Source organism: Bombina bombina, chromosome 6 (genome assembly GCF_027579735.1).
Source record: "Bombina bombina isolate aBomBom1 chromosome 6, aBomBom1.pri, whole genome shotgun sequence".
In the NCBI taxonomy this organism is placed as follows: domain Eukaryota; kingdom Metazoa; phylum Chordata; class Amphibia; order Anura; family Bombinatoridae; genus Bombina; species Bombina bombina.
Window position 1 is genome coordinate 646352636 of NC_069504.1, and position 17209 is coordinate 646369844.

The window sequence follows — 17209 nt, forward strand, 5'->3', positions numbered from 1 at the left end:
CCGGTAGAAGTGTTCATCCAGGCGGCGTCTTCAATCTTCATCCATCCTGAGCGGAGCCATCTTCAACGGAGCCGACGCGGAGCCATCCTCTTCAATCGATGACTTCCCAACGAATGAAGGTTCCTTTAAGGGACGTGCTCCAAGATTGCGCCCCTTCAATTCCGATTGGCTGATAGAATTCAGCCAAGAATCAGCCAATCGGAATAAAGGTAGAAAAAATCTGATTGGCTGATGCAATCAGCCAATCAGATTGAAGTTCTATCCGATTAGCCAATCAACCAATCGTATTGAACTCGCATTCTATTGGCTGTTCCGATCAGCCAAAAAAATGCAAGTTCAATACGATTGGCTGATTGGATCAGCCAATCGGATTGAACTTCAATCTGATTGGCTGATTGCATCAGCCAATCAGATTTTTTCTACCTTTATTCCGATTGGCTGATAGAATTCTATCAGCCAATCGGAATTGAAGGGACGCCATCTTGGATGACGTCCCTTAAAGGAACCTTCATTCGTCGGGAAGTCGTCGGTTGAAGAGAATGGCTCCGCGTCGGCTCCGTTGAAGATGGCTCCGCTCCGGATGGATGAAGATTGAAGACGCCGCCTGGATGAGCACTTCTACCGGATGGAGGACCTCTTCTTTGCCGCTTGGATGAAGACTTTTACCGGATCAAGGACCTCCTCTGCACACCTTGGATGAAGAATTCAGCTCGGCTGGGTGAAGACGACTCAAGGTAGGGAGATCTTCAGGGGGTTAGCGATAGGTTTTTTAAGGGGGGTTTGGGTGGGTTAGAGTAGGGGTATGTGGGTGGTGGGTTGTAATGTTGGGGGGGGAGTATTGTATTTTTATTTTCAGGTAAAAGAGCTGATTACTTTGGGGCAATGCCCCGCAAAAAGCCCTTTTAAGGGCTGGTAAAAGAGCTGATTACTTTGGTAGTTTAGAATAGGGTAGGGATTTTTTTTATTTTCGGGGGCTTTTTTATTTTATTAGGGGGCTTAGATTAGGTGTAATTAGTTTAATCTTCTTGTAATTCTTTTTTATTTTTGTAATTTAGTGGGGGGGGTTTTGTATTATAGAATAGTTTTTTTTATTGTATTTTAATTTAGCTAATTGTAGGTAATTTATTTAATGATAGTGTAGTGTTAGGTTTAATTGTAACTTAGGTTAGGATTTATTTTATAGGTAATTTTGTACTTCTTTTAACTAGGTAGCTATTAAATAGTTATTAACTATTTAATAGCTATTGTACCTAGTTAAAATAAATACAAAGTTGCCTGTAAAATAAATATAAATCCTAAAATAGCTACAATGTAACTATTAGTTATAGTGTAGCTATATTAGGGTTTATTTGATAGGTAAGTATTTAGTTTTAAATAGGATTATTTTTTTTAATTTTAGGAATATTATTTTGTTTAATTTAAATTATATTTATGTTAGGGGGGTGTTAGGGCTAGAGTTAGGTTTAGGGGTTAATAACTTTATTATAGTAGCGGCGACGGTGCGGGCGGGAGATTAGGGGTTAATAATTGTAGGTAGGTGGCGGCGATGTTAGGCAGGGCAGATTAGGGGTTAATACTATTTATTCTAGTGTTTGCGAGGCGGGAGTGTGGAGGTTTAGGGCTTAATACATTTATTATAGTGGCGGCGAGGTCCGGTCAGCAGATTAGGGGTTAATAATTGTAGTTAGGTAGCGGCGACGTTGGGGGGGTGGCAGATTAGGGGTTCATAAATATAATATAGGGGTCGGCGATGTTAGCGGCAGCATATTAGGGGTTTATAGCTATAATGTAGGTGGCGGCGGTGTACGGTCGGCAGATTAGGGGTTAAATTTTTTTATTATAGTGGTGGCGATGTGGCGGGGCCTCGGTTTAGAAGTACATAGGTAGTTTATGGGTGTTAGTGTGCTTTAGAGCACAGTAGTTAAGAGCTTTATATTCACGCGTTAGCCCATAAAGCTCTTAACTACTGACTTTTTTTGTCAGTAGGTGTCTTGTCGGTAGAGGGTCTACCGCTCACTTCTCCCAAGACTCCAAATACCGGCGTTAGGCAGATCCCATTGAGAAGATAGGATACGCAATTGGCGTAAGGGGATCTGCGGTAGCCTGAAATCGCGTTAGACCCTTTCCTGCCTGACTCTAAATACCAGCGGGTGGTAAAAAGCAGCATTAGGACCCCTTAATGCTGCTTTTGACTCTAAATCTAGCCAAAAGTGTTTACTGTCCCTTTAACTCTACAGTAACCTTTTCTTTTTTTTTTTAAATATCTTTATTAGTTCCAGCGACAAAGAAATAAATATATGTTAACTTACATTTCATTATGCCACACAGGGCATTTATAAATATATACAGATAAATGTATGTTGAAAATAACATATTAACAACGTATATAATACCAGAGAAAAATAACAGAACAGGAACAGATCAATATCTGGCATTCAAAAATCTAACCTAATATATCACTGGAAATTTTTATAAGTATTAAAAAACTAATAAACCAACCAACTAAACAAAAAAAAAAAAAAAAAAAAAAAAAAAAAAAAAAAAAAAATTTTCTTTACACTCTCTCTCTCTCTCCCTCCCCTCTTACCCCCTCCCACCTACCACTTCGATCTCTTACTTAACCTGCCACTTCTCTCTCTCTCCTTATTGTTAAATAGTTGCTATTTCATAATGATATCTCCCGCAGACCAGATACCCACGTTGGAGGATATAATTCCAATATGACCAGTTCTAAAAAGGCTATAGTATTTAAAAAGGGTTGTAAGATACGTCTTTGTATCTGTAATGGGTAAGAAATAATCAGTGGAGACCAGTCCAGAAGGAAAGTCCTGACCCTAGATTCAACTGCAAATTTGGTATGAAAAGATTCAAATAAAATTTGAGACTGAATTTCTTTAAGAAACCCTGTAACTCTGGGGGCTGTATGATCTTTCCAGCCCTTAACAATTAACTGTCTCGCAGTTATAATAATTGTATTAAATATCTTTATCACTCGTTTAGGGCGTAGATTAACGTTAGTTAGGAAAACTACCTCGTCAGCAGTAAATGGAGCCATATCTTTATAAATTTTACTATACCAGAATCTTATCTTTTGCCAATATTGTTGGATCCTGGGACAGGACCAGAACATATGGAAAATATCCGCCCTATCCAAAGAACACCTTGGGCAAGCATAACTCTGGGAAGGATAAAATCTGGCCATTTTATCTGGGGAAAGATAATAATTATTAACTAATTTCAAATGCGCTTCTTTCCATGATGTAGAGACTTGTAATTTTCCTAATTCTAGGAAGCTTCGCTCTATCCTATACTCCTCAACTTCCGGCAGGTATTTCTTCCAATAATTATATAATTTGTCTATGCATAATTCACCCTGTCTAGCCAAAAGAATATCGTAAATCAATGATATTGAGGATTGACCCAAAGAAAATTGTCGAATAATATTCTTAATATCTAACCAATCCCTGGGAAATTCAGTATTCCATTTTTGCGAAAATATATAATGCCGTAACTGAAAGTAGGCAAATAAACTCGAACGATGTAGATTAAACCTTTGAAATAATAATTCTGAAGATAACAACTGATTATCATCAAATAACTGGTGGACATAGATCAGTCCTGCTTCAGCCCATAATCTAAACACTCTCTGATTAATACCCGGGATAAATTCCGGGTTACCTATTATTGGAAGAAATTCCGAAAAAGATGGCGAAATTTTTAATATTCGACAAATTTTATGCCAAGCTATAATGACATTTTTAAAGGAAATTAATTTACTAAGATTTAAGGGTAACTTTTGTACCGGGCAATGCAGAATAGCTTTCAAAGAGAAAGGGGAAATCAAAAATGATTCTAGCTCTACAGACACAAACTTATTTACCCCTGTAATCCAATCGAGGGCCAATTTGGCTAGACAAGACCAATTATAGAGCCTAAAATCTGGTAAAGCAAGCCCTGCCCTAGCACAGTTTTGCATCAGTCTACTGAGACTAATCCTGGGTTTCTTATTACCCCATATAAATTTAGATAGCCAAGATTGTACATTACAGATATCTTTATTGGTCATTAATAACGGCAGGTTTTGGAGAAAATATAGAACTCTTGGAAAAATAATAGTTTTAATCAAATTAATTCTCGCGGCCAATGAGATAGGGAGCGAGGACCAATTTTCAAGATCATTTTTAATTTTTTGTAATATCGGGGGAAAATTTAATTTATACCAATTTGTTGGGTTTCTATGAAAATTAATACCTAGATACCGGAAGGACTCGACCACTTTAAAAGGGTGGTCTCCCCAATTAGGTCCTTTCTTATATAGCCAAAGAAGTTCACTCTTATCAAAATTAATTTTATATCCTGAAAACGAGGAAAAGATTTTAAACAGTTGTAACAGTATGGGGATAGAATATTGCGCGTTATCCAGGAATATTAACAAATCGTCAGCATATAAGAGAGTATTTAACCTCCAGGATCCCAATTGAATCCCTGATAGCCTATCCCGCAATAAGATAGCAAATGGCTCCAATGCCAAATTAAAAAGCAATGGGGAAAGGGGACATCCTTGTCTTGTCCCTCTTTTAAGTGATATATATGGGGAAGAATGGCCATTGATGCAGAGAAACGAAATCGGGTTTTTATATAAATTTCTAACAAAATCCAAAAACTGATTCTTGAATCCAAACCGCTCCAGTGCTATGAATAAATACTTCCAGTTCACTGCATCAAAGGCCTTCTCAGCATCTACTGTCAGAATAGCTGCTTCAGAAATCTTTTTAAATTGTTCATTCTTAGGATCTAAATTCCATGCATAATCCAAGAATGTAGTGACTTGACGTATATTCTTAAGGGAATTCCTGCCCTTCATAAATCCAGTTTGATCTGGATGTATGATCCCATCTAATAGTTTGGCCAGTCTATTAGAGATAATAGCAGTTAGCAACTTATAATCAGCATTAAGTACTGATATAGGCCTATAAGACCCTGGATCTTCCGGGTCCTTACCTTTCTTCAAAATCAAAGATATACGTGCAGCAGAGAAATAATTAGACATTAAATTACTAGAAGAAAAATAGTAATTAAACAAATTCACCAAAGATAATTTTACTTCTTCCTTCAGAATTTTGTAAAACTCTATCGGGATAGCATCTGGTCCTGGCGATTTATTAAGATTAGCTGACTGTATAGCCTCAAGAACTTCCTCCTCTAAGATGGGTCTGTTAAGCTCTGATAAATTCTCCTCCGAGATACTAGGGAGATTAACACTCGCCCAAAAATTTGAGGCTTTATCCACATTAACCTGTGTCTCCGAATAAAGCCGTTGAAACACATTGAAAAACATCTGACTAATATCCTCTGTATTAGAGTACTTTATGTTATCTATTTTAATAGCCGATATGAGATTCTTGTTTTTTCTCACCTTCACTACTCTAGCCAGAAATTTGGCTGAGTTCCCATAATGTCCTCTAAATTGATAATTAATTTTTAGTTCCTCTTCCTGTGATCTTTGTTTAAGAAAGATATCTCTTTCCCTTTTCAATTTACAATATCTATCCCAATTGTCCCTTGTCTTGTCAATATAAAATTTTCTAAGGGAATTTCTAACTTGTGCTGTTAATTGCAGTTCCTGCTCCAGTTTTTTCTTCTTCCAAGTAGATAAATAGAGTTTAATTTCCCCCCTTAATACAGCTTTCGCTGCCTCCCAAAATATCTCTGGTTTACTAAATTGTCCTATATTAAAGGTGACATAGTCCTTCCACTTCTGTTTCAACCAATTGCTGAACCTAGGACTGTTTGTCAAAAATCGAGGGAAAAAAAAGGACATATTCTGAGTCTTAGGGGGGGAAATCGCCACCAATGTGAACGAGATTACCGCATGGTCAGAAATAACAATATCATATATATTTGCTTCTGATCTACATAAAGCGAGTGGTTTCGAAATTAAAAACATATCTATTCTTGAGAATGTCATGTGGGATTTAGACTCACAAGAAAAACTACGTAGTTCTGGATTTTTGAATCTCCATATATCAATTAATTTTAATTCCTGGCAAAAAGACTTGAAGTATTTCGCTATTTTATTATTTTCACGTAAATTTTTTGAAGATAATCTATCTAATATAGGGCACATCGTCATATTAAAATCCCCCCCTAAAACTAAATTGGCTGCTGATAATAGGAACAATTTACTTCTAATATTTTCCCAAAAAACAGGGGAGAAAGAATTAGGGCCATATATGTTGCAAATGACAAAATTACATTTATTAATCTGAATATGTAGTATCAGATATCTCCCTTCTGGATCGGCCTCCTTCTTCACAATATTATAATCTAAATTTCTATGTAGCAAAATAGCTACTCCTGCTTTTCTTTTAACTCCTGGAGCGGGAACACATTCACCTACCCATTTGCACTTTAATTTCATAGCTTCTGCTAAATTTAAATGTGTTTCCTGCAACATCACAATATCGGGATTAAATTTCGCCAGATGTTTAATAATCAATTTACGTTTTTTTGGGGAGGTAATGCCACCTACATTCCAGGAGAGTATATTAATCCTGGTTGTCATTCAATATTAAATAAACCCAGTATATTATCAAACACCTTTAAACTGAAGTCCAAATTCACTGTATACCCAGAGGTGGGGGGAGAAGGGGAGAGGGAAGACGAGAGGAGGAGAGAAAAAAAAAAAAAAAAAAAAAAAAAAAAAAAAACCTAAATAAAAGAAAACTGCCCCTCTTATACCAGCATCTAAGCCAGTATAGTGTACCTGCGAAATATTCAATCTTAAAACAATAAGTAAACAGTACAAATGTAGAATCTTGTTTCCTTTTAACATCATAAATGCAGACTGCATCGAAACAAAACATATCTATAATCATGATAACAAAAGCAAAGGAAAAAGAAAAGGAAACATAACCAAGCACATAGCGCATTAATCGTACTAAACACAATTTATCCCTTCTGGAAAAAATTAGTTTCCCTAATATACTACAGGGTGCTCATAAATTCGTGGGCCTCTTGGGGATTATTAAGAATTCGTCTAACCCCATTCTCTTCTATCATAATTTTTGCGGGGTACACAACCCAGGCTTTAAACCCTTTGTCAATAATCTTGGTACATAACGGGATCATCTGTTTTCTTTTGGTGGATGTTTCTATTGAGAAATCTTGGAACATTAGTAACTTGTTTTTTTCAAACACAAATTCCCCCATCTTTCTATATGCTTTTAACAGATTTACTTTATCCTGAAATCTAAGCAGCTTAAAAATACACATTCTGCTTCTATTACCCCTAGCCATATTTGTTCTGCTGGGTCCCACCCTATGGGCTCTTTCTACCTCTAGGGGGAGCTGTTGATCAGGGAAACCTAATGCTTTGGGCAATAAGTGAGAAGTAACTTTCATAAGATCCTCGTACTCAGGGGACTCAGGGAGACCAATGATTCTAATATTATTCCGTCTGGAGCGATCCTCAAGATCCTCCAGACGGAATTGTAAGCCAGAAATCTTGCAATCATGATCTTGGATTACTTTGTCTTGGGCATTAACCTGGTCCTCCAAGTCAGAGATCCTATTTTCCGCTTCTGATATCCTTGAGGCAAATTGTTTGACCTCATTTGATAAAGAAATAATGTCTGTAGAAATACTGCTAAGCTCTTTTTTAATAATATCGAATTGAGGAGTAAATACCTCAGTTAATTGAGATACTAAACTACCTATGTCTAAATGGGATATACCCGCCTCTGATACGGGGTCCAATGAGGTATCTGCACTCCTAACCTTTCTATCCTTACTTTTGGGTGGCATTATGGGGGGACTCTGTTTCATGTGTATCATATATTTTTCCATATACCCTGTGATTGCTGTTAGTGAGTGTAAAAAATAAAACAAAAAATGTGAACAAATCCAAGGGGACCTAGCGTCCCAAAAAAGAGAAAACTAAAACTTCAACTTAAGTTAGTGATGTATGTGGTTTTTTTTTTTTTTTTGTTGTTTTTTTTTTTCTTCTAAGTGACTATTTTTAAACTATAAGTGAGTACTTAAAATAATTAGTGTTATTACGGCCTATTATCTTGTATAATTTATAGTTATGGGGAGCGGACACCTATGTAGAACAATAAATGGCAATATGTAGATAGCAATTAATCAGGGTTATATCCTTTAAACACGCATAATTTAACCAACATGTTTTTAGCAGTATGTTATATCATTTCTCAATGCAATCAATAAACTTATACTCATAGAAAAAGAAAAAAGGAAAAAAAAAGAAAAAGCAGCAAAGAATTGCATATACAAATCTATATCAGCATAGAAGCGGATCCATTTGTTTAGCTGAAATTAAACAGTTACTTAACAAACTATTTCCCTCTTTTTCTCTTCTCCTCTTTTCTCCTAAATAATTAGGGACCAATCAATAGAACAGGGCAAAAACAGACTGTTAAGCAGGCAATAGATATACCATCCACAGCACATATAATATAAAACATAAAAAAAAAGAAAAAAAAGGCCCAATTACACAGGCCTAATCTCTAGCTCACTATAGGCCGCCAGTTAGTATACAGATAGTTCTGGAAAATGAAAAACACCTTCTTCAGGGTAGCCAGCAATCACTATCCTGTTGCTCCATATATTTTTAGAACAGAGTTCCTCTTTATGGAATAATTGTGGCAGTTCCAAATACAGTCAGCTGTAGTCAACTCTGCTATACTTCGGTATCTGTTGCAACAATGCTCCTTATTTTTCTTAGGGAGCACTTCAATCTTGTATTACCCCAAAGTCATCCAAAGGGGAATAGACAAACCAGAAAGGGAGTAGTACAGATTCACCAGATTAAGAAAAAAAAAAAGCAATACCAATTCTCCCTAGCTTGCATCCATTCAGCCCCTTAGGAGAGCCATTAGCATCATAAACTTTCTGTAAATCTTCAGCTTCCAGGAGCCAAAATACCCAGTATAAATGAGTTATGCCTGCACGCCAGATATATTTCACTAAGTTCACATAAACATTTGGCAGTTCGCTTGGGAAACCTTAGAGGGGTGAGGACGGGATTGCTTTCAAACGGTCAGGCCGTATCAATATGCCGCTCTTCACCGCGAGGAGGAAGCGCTCCCCACAGATCTCTCTGCAGGCAGACTGCCCCCCTCCTACCAGCGGTTACTCCAGACACTAGGGCCCACCACTTCACGGGTAATATCTCTCTTACCCGACTTTACTGTCCTCCTCCTCCAATCTGCCGGTTTCTTCTGCGATAGGTTGCGGTGTACACCGCCAGGCTTTACCGCCAATACAGGGCTTCCTCAACACAGACGTAGACCTCGTCTGACCACCTGCAACCGGACCCAGGTATTCCGGATAGCGCAGGAACCTTTGCTGGGGGAGATTTCCTAGCTCCTTTCTCCAGAGCGCCGGGAGCCGAACAGCGTGTCTAACGGCTCCGCCCCCACCGGAAGTCCTGTGCTAAACCTAACACCATCCCAGCTATGGAAACTGATTCTTCTACAGTAACCTTTTCATTACAAAAAGAAAATATTTAAGAAAAAAGAAAAAAATATATTTTATGTTCAGACTTTAAAAACAGAAAAGTAAAGGACATAAAACACAAAACTGAATTCCACATTAATGTTTAATTATGCATAGAAGAAAAAACTTAGCAAAATATTTATTTGACCTCCTTTTAATTTATCTCTGATAATAGTGCAGATTATATACCTCGTGAAATCATATTTAGGGACTACACTAAGGGTAGTTTAAATAACGTTTTCGCCTTATTACATTTTTTTTAAGGTAAATTATAGATATTACTTATCGTGTAGAGCGCATTAAACGTCTGCTTTCTCCAAACCCTTGACTAACTCCCTGTAATAAGCAAGCCTCAAGCGCCATTTATATGAGCTGAATGCATAATTAAAGGGACATGAAACCCAAAATGTTTCTTTCATCTTTAAGATAGAGAATATAATTTAAAACAACTTTCCAATTTACTTCTATCATCTTATTTATTTTATTCTCTTGGTATCCTTTGCTGAAGAAGCAGCAGTGCACTACTGGGAACTAGTTAATGCATTGGGTGAGCCAGTAGCCTGAAGCCTTTCTGTGCAGCAACCAATCAGCAGCTTCCGAGTCTACCTAGGTATCCTTTTTAACAAAGGATATAAAAAAACAAATGAGATAATAAAAATAAATTGGAGAGATGTATAAAATCACATACTCTGTCATCATGAAACAAAAAAATTGGCTTTTATGTCCCTTTAATTAGTAAATGTGGGCTCTCAGTCGCATGTGCAATGGCAATATTACTCTCCTGTCTTTCCTTCTGCTGGCGCACTCAGCTCTGTAGCGTCACATGACAAGCGCTATGCTTCTAGATAGCGTGTGCACAGTGTGATGATGTTACACTGCGTAGAATCTGAGTAAAGATAGCGGCGCACGCCCCCGAGGGCTACCTGTAAAGACCTCCGTGGTTGACTTTGTATAATGAACCACACGGAAGGATTGTTAAGAACAGAATGTATAATTCAAAATATCTAGTACGATTGAAAATGTATCCCTATAAGACATACTAATATTTTTATTAATTGTTTTATGGGTTTTCTGTCCCTTTAACTCTACTAGATTTGAAACAGTTAGGGGTTGGTCAATGTGAGTAGCTCATGTATATTTGTCCCTAACTGACCTCAGCAGAGGAGAAACAATCATTGGATTTTAAAATGGCATGTCCCTGTACATTGTTTGTACACTCTGTCTCTTTTCTTTCATGTCTCTTTACAATGTAAATCACCAGTGATGGTTCTAGATCACTGGTTTTCAAACCTGTTCTCAGGCCTCCCTAAACGGCCAGGTTTTCAGGATTACCTTGGATGAGAGCAGGTAAATTAACCATGTTTACTAAGCAGCTGATTATTTTACCTGTGCTCTAGTTCAGATATCCTCAAAATGTGGCCTGAGGACAGGTTTGAAAACCAGTGTTCTAGATGATAACAATGTGCTATTTGAAAAGGGATACTGTATTGTAAAAGTTTCTCCTGTTTAATGTGTGATCCATTTTACCTGCTGGAGTGTTAACAAACAGCTTGTTTTCCTTTAATTTGTAAATTGAAATAGCTGCCTTTGCCAGTTGAAACCTTCACCTATAATGAAAATCTTAATACTTCTTAGATAGTAACAAGGAAGCCTTTGGGGCCCATTTAACAAGCGCCGAACGGAGCTCGTGGGCCCGTGTTTCTGGTGAGTCTTCAGACTCGCCAGAAACAGCAGTTATGAAGCAGCGGTCTAAAGACCGATGCTCCATAACCCTCGCTGGAAATCAACCCGATAAACTACGATTGGGTTGATTGACACCTCCCTGCTGGCGGCCCATTGGCCGTGAGTCTGCAGGGGGCGGCATTGCACCAGCAGCTCTTGTGAGCTGCTGGTGCAATGCTGAATACGGAGAGCGTATTGATAAATAGGCCTCTTTGTGTTTTAGTAAAGCGATAAGATAATAAGCTATATTCTGGTTTCCTTTGTTGAAAAGCAGGTAGGAAGGTGTAGGAGCGTGCACGTGACTGGCACAATATTTGGCAGCAGTTATAACTATGTTATACATTTGAAGCAACAGAAGGAGGCAGAAATGTTTCTAGTCATGTACTACTCAAGAAATGTGCATACTACCTATCTAGATATCTCTTCAACAAAGAATACAGTAAGAACAAAGTAAATTTGCTAATAGAAGAAAATTGTTGTTTTGTTTTTTTAAAATTGTATGCTATTTCTGAATCATGAAATGAAAATTGGAGGTTTCATGTCTCTTCAACCAGTGTGTTGTGAACAAACTTATTACAAATAAAGTGTAATGCCATTTTATAATTTTCAATTTTTGATGACGTTTATTACCATTTATTAGTAAAACACAGCCATATTCTGTAACTCTAAGTGGATGAGCAGGGTAGTACATAATATGTGTGTCTTTTGTAGTACATAATATGTGTGTCTTCTGTAGTACATAATATGTGTGTCTTCTGTAGTACATAATACGTGTGTCTTCTGTAGTACATAATATGTGTGTCTTCTGTAGTACATAATACGTGTGTCTTCTGTAGTACATAATACGTGTGTCTTCTGTAGTACATAATATGTGTGTCTTCTGTAGTACATAATACGTGTGTCTTCTGTAGTACATAATACGTGTGTCTTCTGTAGTACATAATACGTGTGTCTTCTGTAGTACATAATACGTGTGTCTTCTGTAGTACATAATACATGTGTCTTCTGTAGTACAACACTGATACAGTATATTATTAACAGGGATGTTACTTACCAGTACATATTAATATGGGAGGTAAACATTCCTCTTAAAGGGACTTAAAACCCAAGATTTTTTTGTCGTGATTCAGATAGAAAACACAATTTTAAACAATTTTTCAGTTTACTTCTATTATCAAATTTTCTTTGTTTGATTGTTATCCTTTTGTTAAAAAGCATGAAGGTAAGTTCAGGAGTGTGCACGTGTCTGCAGCACTATATGGCAGCAGTTTTGCAACAATGTTATACATTAGCAAGAGCATTAGATGGCAGAACTATTTCCGGACATGTAGTGCAACAGGCATGCGCACGCTACCTATCTAGCTATCTCTTCAACAAAGATTAACATGAGAATGACGCACATTTGATAATAGAAATGATATATATAAAAATGATATACTCACGTCATGTGTAGTGATTAAAAAAAGTGGACTGTTCTTTGCAATACATACAGGACTTTTATTACAAGTTGAGCGCTAATTTATTGGGCCCATTTAGGGGTGCGCAATAAATAACCAGCCATTACAAGTGGCTGGTTATTGCTACTGCAAGCTCACGCTAGCAATTAACGCTCATAAAATTAAATAGACCTCTGGTTAATGTTTAAAATGTGCCCCAACTGCCCCCCCCCCCCCCAAAAAAAAACAACAAATTGTGGAGTGTCTTTGTGAAAATAAACAGATGAGCATTTAAGGAAGAAAAAAAAACTGCACTAAGCAGTTTTTAGTGGTTAAAAGTGTCGAGTGTGGTGTGAAAAAAAGAAAAAAAAACGTAACTGAAAAGTGCTTTTACATTGCAGTTAATGGTGACTGTGTTCACTATACATATATATGTAAATGCTTATATACATATATATATATATTTATGTGTTAATATGTGTATATACACATATTAACACATAAATATATATTCATATACATATATATTACAATCTGTAGTAATTGATCCTGTAGAAGACAGAAATAGAGAGGCACCAAATAGAACAATATCGTCTGAGACAACAAGAGCACAGGACAGCAAAGGAGATTTCCCCCCCCCCCTAAAAGATCCTATTCACAGGAGCAGCGGCACAACCGGAGTGCCAGACACAGCAGATCGTGACTATACAGAGTTGCCCTACAGACACGCCAGGACGTCACAAGTGTGGTCACGAGATGTCAGATGGCCCATACAATCAGCAGGAGTACCGGATGCTCTGATGTCAGAGGTCCGTCAGAGGGGTGTGAGGGGGGGATTGGTCTCGGGTAAATTGGTAGACCATCAACCTCAAAGGATAAATACGATTGATAAGAATGATCTGAAGGCTCGCGTGGAAACAGATGCATTCAAGGATTAATAAATCGGCCCCTAGGTGTTAAATCATTGTCTTCTTATTATGCAATTGTTAGTTATGCAATTCTGCTGCATTGAGTGGTCCTTTAAACATAAAAAGGTTGATGGCCATTAGAACAAAATCATATGCTGTATGAATAAGTGCATGTCGTTTTTTCAGTACATTGTTTGCAATACCAATAGGAAGTTTATTTTGATGGCATGTGGTTCTGAGGAACTTTTTTGGATGTAGATGAGTTTTCAAACGTCACTTGAAGGTGTGGAATGTAATAAAGCACCGTATAGTGACAACACTTTTCTGCAGTATTACAGCTAATAATTTAACACATTGTTTGCAGCAATTGTTTTGCATTGGGCATCATCATTCACCTTTTTTGGAGCAACCAATCCTGACTTGTTACTGGAGTAGGAAATGGTTTGCCACTGTTAGCAAAACTGCAATTGGTCTGTAGTATGTTATCTTTTCACCTCTGCGGAGGCCAGTTAGGAACAGATATTTTGCAGGATTTCGCTTGTAAAGTCTACAGTGTACGCTTCCTATGCTCCAAAATCTAAAATAGTTAAATTACAGAAATGACCAAATAACTCATGAAAGTATATTGCATTTTTTTATTTACTAAACATATTTAAACATTTTAGATTACAATCTGCAGTGACTATAATTAATGTAATAAGTTGCTTAAAGGGACAGTGTACTTGAAAATGTTTTTATTGTTTTAAAAGATAGATAATCCCTTTATTATCCATTCCCCAGTTTTGCATAACCGACACTGTTATATTAAAATATTTTTTATCTCTTTGATTACCTGTATCTAAGCCTCAGTAGACTGCCCCCTTATTTTAGTTCTTTTGTCAGACTTTCATTTTAGCCAATCAGTGCTGACTCCATGGGAGTAAGCGTAATGTGATCTATGTGGCACACACAAACTAACACTGTCTAGCTGTGAAAAACTGTCAAAATGCCTTCAAGGGCTGATAAATTAGCATATGAGCCTACCTAGGTATAGCATTCAAAAAATAATACCAAGAGAACAAAGCAAATTTGATGATAAAAGTAAGTTAGAAAGTTGTTTAAAATTGCATGCCCTATCTAAATCATGAACGTTTCTCTCCTCCTCTCATACCTTTGTTCTGTATCTGGGATTGTTTTACGTCAGGGGTGGGCAACTGTTGGCCTTCCAGATGTTATGGACTACATCTCCCATGATGCTTTGCCAGCATTATGGCTGAAAGAGCATTATGGGAGATGTAGTCCATAACATCTAAAGGGCTGATAATTGCCCACCCCTGTTTTACGGTCTGTTATTTTGGGCTGTTTCAATAACTGGTTTATTCAACTTTAGAAATGTAATAAGTGTCTTTGGGACATTTTAGAAATATTTACAAATGTTCAAAATGTGTGTGTGTGTGTGTATATATATAAAATTTTATAGAGGCTTTTGTATATAATACATCAAAGAAAATAGCAAGGGATATTCTTAAAAGGATATTAAAGTGAATGTAAATTTTCTCTTAATTAGTACTCAATATCAATTCACAATCATTGCATTAGTTAAAACGCATTATTTTTTTTACAAAAAATTCAAAATATCTATTTATATTTTATATGTAAACTTAGCTCCGTTTTCGTTTCTAACTCCTCCCATCCATTTCTTCCGGTATTTCGGCCACATTACGTATAGAGCGGCCCCTCCTGCTCTATTACGTATTTGAAAAGCTTGTTCAAGATTATTAGTTATTTTGCGCATGCGCTTAACACTAATGTGTCTAATATGCGCATGCGTTAGTACTGTTTACTAAATCTCTATCGGCACTGATGTATTATCATCTAAACAAGTGCTGGGAACGCATGCGCATAAAGAATTTCTGACTTCTCCGAAAAGGGGCTGGACGCCACGGGGTGTGAAATATTATTAGTAGAATAGAGTGTCAATCAACGTTGGATATGCGGTCCAAAATGGCGGGCGGAGGAAGCGAGTAAGACAATTCCGAATAAATAGGTTTATATATCGATTAAATGGTAGATTAAAAAAAAACGATGAATTAAAGTCCACTTAATTTTGATTGTTAAACAATATGTGATTGGGCGATAGCATTGACTTTACATCCACTTTAAACCCAAATTTGTTTATTTCATGATTCAGATAGAGCAGGCAATTTTAAAGCAACTTTCCAATTTACTGTTAATATCAATTTTTCTTTGTTCTCTTGCTATCTCTTTTGAAAAAGAAGGAATCTATGCTAAGGAGCCAGCCAGTTTTTGGTTCAGACCTCTGGACAGCCCTTGTTTAATGGTGTGTGCAATTAGCCACCAATCAGCAAGCACAACCCAGGTTGTGAACCAAAAATGGGCCGACTTTTAAACTTACATTCTTGCTTTTCAAATAAGGATAGCAAGAGAACGAAGAAAATTTGATAATAGGAGTATGCTCTATCTGAATCATGAAAGAAAAAAATTGGGGTCAGTATCCCTTTTACGTCTTTTTAGAAGTTCCATGCAATCAGCCTCTATGCATTTATAATGCACTGGGCATAGCAAATATTTTGCTGCACTTTCAAGCAGTGTGATAGACTCCTATTGCATGGAAGTGAAAGAACAAGCTGTTTATACAAGAAGGCTGCATATAAAAGATTTCCTGCATGATCCAGCTCTAAGCCATAACCTGTAGCTTCAAGGTTTGCCTAAGGTAGTTAATGTATAAATCCTTGCCTTCTGCTGGGATTGTTCAGCATGCAAGAGGCATGGATCACGCAGAACATTGTCTTGTTCTGCGCTGAATACAAATGCTGCCCCCTCCTCCACATCTGAGCCATTTCTGGCAGGTTTCTTGCATACTGATGATGCCTCTGTTTCAATAGAAGCTTCTCTCCTAGAAAGACATAATACTCTATCATCTTCTTTATTACATTCGATTGAAGGAAGGTACAAGTTTGTATTCTTTTTAAAGGTAATTCTTCTTTCTGAAGTATTGGAGTTTAATGGGATGGTTTTCACTGTAGCTGTTCTCAGCCTTTTGTTTGTATATGGATATAAGATTAATCTCCTGTTTAATTTGCAAAACAATACAATAGCTTTAAAATGATTGATACGGAATGTCAAGATTTCTAATGATTGATAAAAGACTATTTAAAAATAGTATTTTAGAGTCTTTTAGCACGCTCATTGTTTCTGCCCTTCACTCAATTTCAAGCGGATTCCCCTGTAAGCGTGTCATGTACAATTAATGGTGCCTGCTTTCAATTCAGTTTGTGACAGAAATGCATTTTGGTGTTTTTTTTGTTTGTTTTAAAAAAAAAAAATGGAAAATAACACTGGTTGACTGATTTTTTTCATTTTTTTTAAATGAAAAGCCAGTTAAGGGGGTGATTAGATTAGATTGTGAGGAGGCATATGAATTGCATATGTGTCTTATGCACGAGGCAGCCATTTGATTAAATACAATTCTGAGCTAAGAATGTTGTGTACAGTTTTGTATTGCATGTGTTCATTGTTGTTTAGAATTTGTGTAATACAGCACTGCATGTTATTACTGATACTGGCTATTCCCAGTTGTGTTCCTAGGCTTTACTTTTTAGTGTGTGCTGCTAATCTTCCTTT

General features: G+C 36.9%; 1 protein-coding gene across 3 annotated transcripts in view; it reads left to right on the forward strand.

Annotated features, from left to right (window-relative positions):
* The window catches only part of ARNT2 (aryl hydrocarbon receptor nuclear translocator 2), a 162587-nt gene that overhangs the window by 11788 nt on the left and 133590 nt on the right, over positions 1-17209 (forward strand). The gene's annotated exons all lie outside the window — the stretch shown is intronic.